General features: G+C 33.9%; 3 long non-coding RNA genes across 3 annotated transcripts; 1 reads left to right on the top strand and 2 right to left on the bottom strand.

The window, feature by feature from the left end:
- The first annotated feature begins 2,842 nt into the window (after nt 1-2,842).
- LOC133173231 (uncharacterized) lies at nt 2,843-6,040 on the top strand. The gene is made up of 3 exons (XR_009719010.1): nt 2,843-2,956; nt 3,614-3,760; nt 4,454-6,040. It is a non-coding gene; the product is annotated as an uncharacterized LOC133173231 (long non-coding RNA).
- LOC133173220 (uncharacterized) lies at nt 3,774-5,249 on the bottom strand. The gene is made up of 2 exons (XR_009719006.1): nt 5,121-5,249; nt 3,774-4,960 (listed from the first exon to the last, which is right to left on the bottom strand). It is a non-coding gene; the product is annotated as an uncharacterized LOC133173220 (long non-coding RNA).
- LOC133173225 (uncharacterized) lies at nt 5,695-11,005 on the bottom strand. Its single transcript, XR_009719008.1, has 3 exons — nt 10,830-11,005; nt 8,712-8,806; nt 5,695-5,807 (listed from the first exon to the last, which is right to left on the bottom strand). It is a non-coding gene; the product is annotated as an uncharacterized LOC133173225 (long non-coding RNA).
- Nucleotides 11,006-11,245: the final 240 nt, after the last annotated feature.

Raw genomic sequence — 11,245 nt, forward strand, 5'->3', positions numbered from 1 at the left:
CTACTAAAATTGCGAGATTTTTGTGAGAAATGCATGGATTTAACAAGTGATAATTAATTACTATAGTAATTGGTTGATTGAATTGTACATCACCATTGATTTGAAAGAAAAAATATTCTGAATATGGACATTAGGAGGTTAGGATATCGAGCTTAATTAAACTGTAAGTCGCTTTTACCAATTACTTGCCAAAACTTAGCGCACAATATCGGGCATGTTTCAACATTAGACCAAGGCCAATTCATTCAAGTTTCGCAAAACTTTCCTCTTCTTCCGGTTCTTTGTAAGCAAAAATTGCATGAATAAGCCCAAAGTGATAAAGATGCTAGCATGGGTGAATATAAAACAGTTACAATATCCGAGCTATATATACACTAACCCTAATCCGTAGATCGCATACAATGCCATATTTAATTTACGGTTTAAGTTTTGCATGTTTCATGCTTTACTCCTATAAGATGGTATATCGGCACGGTTCGACATTAGGCTGATTCATGCAAGTTTTTGGTCACAAAAGGCACTTGGCAGCTTAGTGCCTTTTGTAAGCAAAAATTACTTGAATTAGCCCAAAGTCAGGAAGATTTAAGAGTGGATTTATAAAACAGTTCCAACCTTAAAACAATATACCCTAACCCTAATCACTCGATCGAATGCGTTTTGTTGAAGCGAGGGGAAAATGGCGGTTTGTTTACATTCTGCATAGCAACGGCAAGGGAAATAACTGCTCATGCGCAATCGCGTGATGCTGGGGACCGGCATACTAGAAACTTCCCGATTTTTGGTCAAATTTTGGTCCAATCTGATTAAAATACAGGTCCCTTCATGGATAGACTGCACTTTACCGGTACGGCCGCCATTTTGATTCCAGATCCGCGCGTGATATGGCGCGGCGTAAATACTTAGCAACGTATCAACTATGATGGGCGACGCCATTTTGTTTTGTAGGGAAGCGAAAAAAGGGTAGCTCATCGGTTTGTAGCATTGTTAAGCGGGGGTTTGGGGACGGCAGCCCCCAATACTTGTAAAATTAAAAACTAAGAAACTCACCTTAGTCAAATAAATCTAAACTGCTATTGAAATCGTCATTTTTGGGTTTTAGTGGAAGCCTCCTCTTACAGGTGTACACTCTTTTGATCAAGTCCAAAAATGTAATAAATTTGTCGTCAACATTTTGCAAGTATTTTTTGCGCACACAATACTCCACAAGGTAACCGTCATAAAAATGTTTCTGAGTTCCAGTTTTTGGCAATGACTTTTTTACCGCATTCCACGTTGACTCGATTAAATTGGTGCATGCACCCGTTTCCTTGTTCTTGAACTCTATTGAATGGTTTACCGTCAAATGGGTATATCCTTCCTTTTCTAACGAGGAATACGCTTTCCAACAATCAGAATAAATTGTGGTTCCAGGCTCCACGTATTTCTGAATAATTGGAACAAGTGTGGCTGCACTTCTATCACTCACAACCTCAAAGAAGCATCTCTTGGATTCTCTCTCAATGCCACCGAAAATCCAGACACCATCCACTCTTTTTCCACGATGATACTTTCGCTTACCGAATTTGCTCTCGTCAATTTCCACAGATTTACCTGGCCCTCCAATTTTCTCGCTATCTTGTCGCAAAATGCATAAGCATACCCCCTAGCAAAATTTCTCCAGTCCACTATTGTATGTTCGCTGCCTAATTTTAACTCGCGTGAAATAAATTCGCCAGGTAAGTCATAAATCCAATAATAAGTAAGTTTTACAATCTGTTCCAGTAACAGGTGTGATTTTGAAAACCACGATCCTTCCCTGACCGATATTTTCTTATTACACTTGCGGTTTGAGCACCTCCATACTACACCGTCTTTGCTGTAAGAACTATCTTCAACAAGACGAAATGTCCCTTCTTCACAAATGTCACACACACCATGAAAGTCTCCTAAAAGTCCCTTAGTTTGAAGCCAATCTATCAGAAATCTTCTGTTTTTGCAAACTTCATAAATATCGTCATAGACAAAGGGCATAGTAAAACTCGTAAAATCAGCTGTTTCGTGTTTACAACTTCAAATGACGTAACTTACCTTTTTACCAATCAGAAGGCAGGCTCGGGCCACGTGACTAGCAACCTTTGGAATGCCGTCAATGAACAGAAAGTAACAGGTTTATGAGGCGCCGTTTTGGTATTTACTGCCAAAAAGTGATATCACCTATTCGAATAGGTGATATCACCTATTCAATTGGTGATATCACCTATTCGAATAAGTGATATCACCTATTCGAATAGGTGATATCACCTATTCAATTTGAATGAGTGATATCACCTATTCGAATAGGTGATATCACCTATTCGAATAGGTGATATCACCTATTCGAATAGGTGATATCACTTATTCGAATAGGTGATATCACTTATTCCTTTTGAATAGGTGATATCACTTATTCGAATAGGTGATATCACCTATTCAAATCAAATAGGTGATATCACCTATTCGAATAGGTGATATCACTTATTCGAATAGGTGATATCACTTAATCATTTTGAATAGGTGATATCACTTATTCGAATAGGTGATATCACCTATTCAAATTATTTATGAAATAACAACTGCTCCCAAGACTATAGCCTTTAATTCTCATTTACTTTCACTTTCGTTTTATAACTTACCATTCTTGCAGACAATGGATTACAGCTTCGCATTTAGTTTTAAGCAGCCCAGTAGAATTTGTAGTTTGTTTTGCTCACAAATTATATTTATTACACTTATCTATCATGTATACTATAGGAAAATTCAAAGGGTCTGTAAGTCTCGTTGACTTTCCCTTTCGTTTTATAACTCCCGGGTACCTGAGCGTTCTTGGAGACAATGGATTACTTAAGTTGTAAGCATCGCAGTGGAATTATTAAACTTGTAGTTTGTTTTGATTCCCGATTGTTGCAAAGAAGAGGAGAAAATGGATTGATAGATGCAGGTAAATAGCGTTTAATTGCTTTATTTTTTCATTACATAATTACGTAAACACAAGCTATTCCGAGGGGGCCAAGATTAGCCAACATACTTAAGCATAAAGGGAAAATTAAATCGTTTTTATTCTAAAATCGTCTGTATTCAAAAGGCACGCTTATCTACAGATTGGTTTCATAAATTTAAAGCATTAATTTAGCTTACAATATGGTATAATTTGGAGTATTGGACAGGTATACATGAGATTGGGATATTGAATGCGATGTCATTGAAAGCAAATAAAAAAATAGATGTACCCAAATGCATCGACCATGGGAATACAAAGTTGAATACCACGTCGATAACATATGATCTTTGTAGAAAACACATTTTTTTTTAATTTAATTACTACAATAAATAAAAATGGTCAGCTCAAAATTGGTCATTCTGTAGGCTACCCTGTCTATTCAGAAATAAAAATGGTCACATACACTCAAAAAATAATTATTTTTTATTCTACAAAGAAGAAAGCATTTTTTTCATTTACACATACAAACTGTATTAACTGCCAAGTTTCATGACCACCACCCCCCCCCCCCCCTTTTCCAATACTTCTACAATTATGAGACAGACTTTTTTTTTCTTGAAATAGGCATTTTTCTCCATTTGTCATAACATATTACAGGGCTGCACAAGGTACTGAAAAAGGGACAGCGCTTTGAGTGAATGTGTTATCCATGTATCTGCAAATGAAGCAGATCCCCCAGTTATTATACTCATGGAGAGTGTAACAACTTCCAACTTGTTAATGACGGAACTCCATTTAAATCAGGTACAAGTTAAAGTTTAGGCTGCACAATTCTTTATTACAATATTCAAAACTTAATAATTCAGGATCAAGTTCACACAAGCTCACATTCCATGGTTACTTACAACACCATTATGCTAGATAAATTTGTTATACACTTTCATGTTAAATAGTCAAATTTGATTGGTTTAAAAAACATTTGTTAACAAGTACTATTACCATACTGCATGCCAGACATTACATCCCAATGGTTGAAAATGCATGACTACGGGTAACAGTATATATAGTAATAAAAAATGTTAACTGTGCAGAATGTTTGCACGTTCGTTTCACCTTGTTGTTTTCTTTAAAATGCATTCTATAACAAGAAAAATATTACCTGTTTATTTTGGGTGATGTGAAATTCTTACCCCTTAAAAACCATTGCTGACCGAGGCGAGGTCAGCGATGGTTTTTGTGGTATAACAATTTCACGTTATCCTACTAAACATGTAATATTTTCATGTTATATGTACTTCTATTTGTAAATGTTAATGACTGTGAAAAACATAAATATTTATAAATTAGTAAAATCAATTTAATACACTATGAATACACAAAAGGACAAATTTGTACATAATTCTCTATGATTTGGTTAATTAGTTTATATAAAGGATGTAAATGGACATGACATATCATTGTTAATATTCAAGAAAGTGTTCACTGTTTTTCTTGTAGATGCTCCTTTCCATCTGATGTTTTCCAGGTTTTTGTGAAAAGTTTTCTTAAAAATGGCACCATTCAACTACAAATACTATGCCAGTGGAACTGTGATATCAATCAACTGCTTATGACACTATTAATTGGCAGAGAATTTACTTTTTTTTATTTGGGACAAGCAATCTGTTTCAAACATTTTATACCTGCAAATTGGTACATGTACTTCATGAAATGCTTGAAGGATGCTAAAGGCTACTGAAATTCCAAGCCAGATGAAATTCAAAAGGATTGATACAAAAGTCATTTGAAGTTTTCTATTCTTAGTGATGAGTGTTTTTCAGGATGCCCTCTGATATCATAGGTACAACTGGTCACTGTCCTTTGTTAGTTACACATGCAGACAACTTATTAAGGCAGTGATATAAGTAGCTCGAAGTGATGCTTTATTGTTTTCCTCAGATTTATAACCTGGATTGATCTCTGATGCAGTAATTTAAAGCCATGTCTTTTCACTGTCACAAAGTACTGAAATAAAAATAATTTTGATTAAAATATTTCTTTTAATTCACATCATTAAATTTTTAAGCTACAGAAATTCAAATTAATTACCTATTAGTAAATAGAAATCTTTAATTGATTAGCAAGCCTTTGCATTGTCAGATCCTTTTCTGAAAGGGCCATTTACCTTTAACAATGTCAGGACAGGTGAGGCAACTGGCTGGTCTTCATGCTGGAAGTGTGTGTTAACTCTGTAATCTTTTTAAACAAAACCATCCAGTGATGTCCTAAGATTGCCAGATGAGCAGACATATACCTGTATTTAAGAAAGATTCTGTAACATGACATAGAATTTTTGCACAGCTTGACGCACAACTGATGGTATCTTAGGTGCCTGCAAAATAATAAATCTGGCACATATTTATTTATTTGATACAAATCAGAACAAAATTTGTCCTTTTACAGAACAAATTATTTTCATTTTAAAGAAAAGAGAAATGCATATGTACTGTTTTAATACATATAACCTGTATTATTGGATATTTTCACCCCATTCTAATTTTTAAAATATTCACTCTTTCACCCTTGAAAACAATTTTGCCCTTTTAAAATTTGATCAGACACATTTGTGTTTAAAAGATATATGCTGCCTTCTTCGAATTTGTCCCGTTTTAAATTCACCTACTTGTAAGGAGGGCAGAATGAGAAAAATAAAACTTAACTGGGGCGAAAAATTTCCAGAACAAAGTACCATTACTTGCCTGCCTGTTGTACTATAACTCGATCCTCCAACCTTACAATATTCTATAATCATTGCTTTCATGCGATACCCCCCAGTGGATTGATGGTCTCTTTTCCAAATTATATGCACTTTCTAAAAAGAATGAATTTGTCAATTTATAAAATTTAGTATTACAAGTTAATAAAGACAGTAAAACAATGTTAACAACATTTATATGCAAATGAACCTCTGTACAAATCACTTATAAATGATTGACAACTTGTATGGAATATATCGAATACCCTTAATTTTGACATTTGGAAACCCAGCGTTAAGGCCAAACAAAAAATATGTGTGGTTCTGGTTACACCTCCAAAAAAAATAGGGAAGATGGGTAGGGATTTTTTATTATTTTTTTTTTTTTTAACAAAATGATTTTCTAAATTTTTCCAAATAATACCTATTTCTTTTCGTTAGCATAAGTGAACTATTTTATGTGTAGAGTGTTAGATATGTTTTCTCTTAAGCATATGGATTAGATATGTGCTTTAATGTGTGAATAAAATGTCTTGGGTATTTAAACAGTTGTTTGCTGATTCTATTCATTCGAGTTCATACTCATCCAGAAAATACAATGTTTGAAGAAAATCAGCATGAGCAAATTGAATTATTTAACTGTTATTTGGATATTATATTTTCTTTTTTTAGAATGTTAAGTTTTTACGAAGATGATAAGTGCTGTCCTTGTTTTTAAAGGATGATATTAATTTCAGAATTGTATATTATAAGTAAAATTAATGGATATCTTAAGCATTATACATTAAATCTTAAATATAGATCATGATTTCTCCATCGGAATCTGCTGCGGAAGTCTTAAACTTTATACAGGTATATAAAATCTAAAATTGTATATTATAGAATGCGAAAAAACAGAAATATTTTGTGAAGAGCTGAGTATGTAAATCATAACTAATAAATGTTTTGTTTATTTTGAATTCAGTCTTTTCCAACTATGGTTCAGAAAAGAAATGTTTTATTTGTGGATGAACAGAGTGAAGGAGAAAATAAGTGGCATTTCGATGTGGCGTGAAATATACTAGTCAACATTGGTAGGGGGCACCCTAGTTATGAATATGAAACAAATATTTTTAAATCAACAAGATGTGTTTGTGAAACACTGATGCCCCCATATGGCATCTTATGGCGAAGGTTAAAGTTTCTCAAATGCAAGTCAAAATCCAGGCCAAAAGATAAAAAATGTTAAATTTGAAAGCCCTAGCTGCAACTGTTCAAAAGTTATGGCAAAGGTTAAAGTTTTTTAAAAGTAAGTAAAACATCACGGTCAAGGTCAAAGTTGTTGGTATCCAAAGAAAGGTCTTGTTTCAAGGATTACATATGTGAAGTATGAAAGCCCTAGCTCCAACCGTTCAAAAGTTATGGCCAAGGTTAAAGTTTTTCAAAAGTAGGTCAAACTCTACGGTCAAGGTCAAAAGGTCATAGTTGTTGGTATTCAAAGAAAGGCCTTGTCACAAAGAATACACATGTGAAGTTCGAAACCCCAAGCACCAACTGTTCAGAAGTTATGGTCAAGGTTAAAGTCTCATAAAATTTTGCAAAAGTGGGTCAAACTCCAACGTCAAGGTCAAAAGGTCAAATATGATGGTACCCAAAGAAAGGTCTTGTCACAAAGAATACACATGTGAAATATGAAAGTCATAGCTCCAACCAATCAAAAGTTATGGGCAAGGTTAAAATTGACAACAGACAGATAGACAAACAGATAAACAGACAAACAGATAAACAGACAAACAGACAGACAGGACAAAAACAATATACCCTCGGGATCTTTCGATCCAGGGGCATAAAAATAATGAAAACACAATCTTTTCTTTTTGTAAAAAATAAAGTCCAAGGTGAACATCCTTTTGTTTAAAATCAGTGTTTATAAATGAAATTAATTACTTTTATCCAGAATAATTCTTATTTTACTTAATAATAAATTTTGAACGATAAACTTTTAAGAGCTGTCAGAGGAAAAGAATGTGACACCTATACTTTGTACAGTAATGTTTAAAACAAAATAAATCACCTAAGCAAGATGACATAGAATGATTCAAATTCGTCAGAATTACAAATATTTAATATTATTAAAATTTTAAATCCTTTCATGAAACCTTTTTGCCTCATTGAAGACTTCATACTTCCAAGCTCATTTCTCATATATATTGGTGTTTTGCAAGTTGACTTTATTCAGGTGAAATCAGCAGTCTTCTTTTTCACGTTTCCTCATGAACTGTTTTTTTTTCTACTTTCGGTTTAAAAGAAACGATCCTGATATAAATTATTTAATAATTTACAAGTTAATCTATCTTACACATTGGGCTAATTCTTGCATAATCAATGCAATCAAATAAATGTTTTCTCATGTTATCTTCCCTCTAACTCCAAAAAACGTTACCTGGCCAGCTGTCTGTGTGCTTTCAAGCGAGAAGTGATTTCCTATCCTGACTTCACACCTTTGCGTGCATTAATAATAAAGGGACTAATCAGCATGCACTTGTTATAAACCAGCTGTAAACAGAGCAACTAATTGAATCTCGCCACTCTTGGGCATATTTATTTAATTTTGGCAACCAAAAAACAAACAAACAAAAAACATGGCGCTGGAAAAAGGTATACTGCTGCGCCATGCTAGCTTGCTTTAGATTTAACACCATCAAACACTTGCACTACGTGTTGAAACGATTTTTGCATGGAGGTCGCCATTGCTGGAACTAAAACTAATACCGAAGTGGATGACGGAAATCACGGAAAATTCCGGAAAATAAATATGAAAATTGCCAGAAAAAAGTTAAGGGTTGGGGATCTAAAATAGCGACGGTCGGGTAACGGGAACCACACATATTTTTTTATTTGGCCTAATAATATTCCATACATGATTGAGCTGTCACCTGATGAACCTTTAATTCTTTTCTATTTTTTATATGCTTTATATGTATATGAATTATAAGAGTAAATGCAAGTCCAAAAACTTATTTTGTGACATCAATTTCATACCTGTATTTGAGTTGCCTTTTTGAGGATATACCAGGTAGATTATTCAAAGTCGATGTACATGTAGTCTTACATGCTGCAGTTCTCTTGTACTTTAGCTATAAAATAAATTTTAATGTATACAATTGTGTAAGATGAAAGAATATTTCAAACACTGAAACAGACTGAAACCTTAACAGACCAAAACTTTAACCAAAATATCCTCTTTAACATGCTCTCTAAACTGAAGAGTATGGTCATATAATTGCAGTCATATGAATTTTTTTCAATGATAAATGCAGAGAGAATTTGCAGAATATATAAAGAAAGTCTTATCGTTGGGAAATAAGCAGGTCCAGTACAATCTCTTAATTTAGCTATATAGCTTGAAATAGCTATATAGCTTTATTAAGCTATTCAAAATAGCTTAATTTAGCTATTTATATGCAGTTTTTCACAAAAATTATTTTGGTAAGAAATAGACAAAAAGTCGCATGTATTTGACCATTCATATATGTGCTATGGGCTATCGAAACAACAAGCAAAATCAAAGATATCTCCAACTTTGCAACTTTTGAATACTTTTAAGCAAAAGATAAATTTCTATTATTTGAGTAACTGTCCACTACCTTGTGTGCATTGAGGCATGGATAAGTATGATTGCTTCTCATTGTACTGAATTATTACCAATCAATTATCTTGTTGACCATAATTGGCCTCCTTTATAATTTCATTGAAGAAGTAACTGTATCAATTGCGCATGTAGCCTAAAAACTTTTAGAACTTTGAGTACAAAGTCTCTTTAATTTGTTTCTATTTTCCTAATTATCTCCCCTTGTTTAAGGGTCACAACCCTAGTTTTAGTATAAACGGAAGCCCTTGGCCCAAGGATACCCTGTGACAAATTTGACAATAATTGGCCAAAGGGTTCTTGAGTTATGGCCCATATTCTAAAAAGTTTACGCACACCGCACAAATGGCCATAGCATTAGCTCTTTGGGCCTTTGGCTCAGAAGAGCTAAAAATGAACCTCTTACATTGATTTTTGGTTGATATTTTTTACAGTTTTTTATGAACAATGTACAGTATTTTCACCCAAATTCCAGTATTTTGAGGACTGCTGTACAGTATTTGGGCCTAAAAATTATTACATGAATGCAAGGAGATTTTAATGAGTGAGTTTTATAATGCATCAATTTCAGATGAGTTCAAGGTTGAGTATCATCACTGCACCAAGGTGCGACTTTTTGTGCATGCTGAGAAAAGTACACATTTAAGAAAAACTGATATAAAATAGCTAAATTAAGCTATTCTGAATATAGTTAGAATAATCTAACTGTGTCTCGGGACAAGCCCTCACCACAGTTAGAATATGTCCCATATACTTGCAACGTAGCAAATCGGAGTGGATCCACTCCGAAATGATTTTGAAGAATACAAAAGGAGTTGCATTGAAAATAACTACCAAATTAATCATAACAAACATTTTTGAGATTGTATATGCCTTTTAACCTACAAATTAATCCATATATATACGAAAATTCAACTCATTTTCTCAACGTTTTTTCCTCGCTTCAAATTTAACGCCATGTTGACATTCGGAACTCTCTGGATTCTTCATACAAAATGCAGAGAATTCGAGTTATCGCCCGTGTTTATTTTGCTACATTGCGAATACACGGAACAAATTCTATCGTTAAACCGGGTCCGTAGGACAATATCATTTTAACGATAGAACGTTCTATCTATTCTGAATAGCTTAATAAAGCTATATAGCTAAATCAAAAGATTGTACTGGACCTGATAAGTGCTTTCAAACATTGAATACTTATAAAACTAGACCCACTGACATGCAACAGCTTAATTTCTGTTGATAAATGAAGCGTATTCTGAACAAATTATTTATCCAAACAAAGGTGATGCTGTCACAAGATGACGTTCGTACCCATCTGACACTTACACTACTCCTCCTTAATCAGCTGGTAATAACATCATTATCCTCGATTTCAAGAAAAATCTGTTAATAAATTAGTTGTAATGATGATAACAAAAATATTCTAATCAGATATAAATGTATAATATAAGACTTCTATTTCACCCAAGAATACCCAAGAAACAGGTGACATTCTCTGACTTGTTTACCTGTTCTTCGATTGAAATTCTCCTCCTACTTGCTCGCACCCAAGCTTTTACGACCCTCAATTTATCCATCGTAAGTCGGAGAACCCTTCGGCTTTGTACAACTGCTTAACTTTCCTTATACGCTTTGTGTAAACCATAAACATGCATAACGCAATACACATCTTGCATCTCCATGTGTGAGGTACCCGGAAGTTAATATTATCGAAAAATCTCGCGAGGCACGTGACGAGACTTACAGACCCTAATGCAGCCCGAATTTGCTTGGTTCCAATGAAAATGTAGATAATCTTGAGGAAGGGAGCATTCATTATTTATTGTTGTAAGAAATGCAAATAGGTGATATCACCTATTCGAATTGGTGATATCACCTATTCAAATTGAATAGGTGATATCACTTATTCGAATAGGTGATATCA

This window comes from Saccostrea echinata, unplaced genomic scaffold, assembly GCF_033153115.1.
Source record: "Saccostrea echinata isolate AGI-Se365-2 ecotype Australia unplaced genomic scaffold, CSIRO_AGI_Sech_v1 ptg000002l, whole genome shotgun sequence".
In the NCBI taxonomy this organism is placed as follows: domain Eukaryota; kingdom Metazoa; phylum Mollusca; class Bivalvia; order Ostreida; family Ostreidae; genus Saccostrea; species Saccostrea echinata.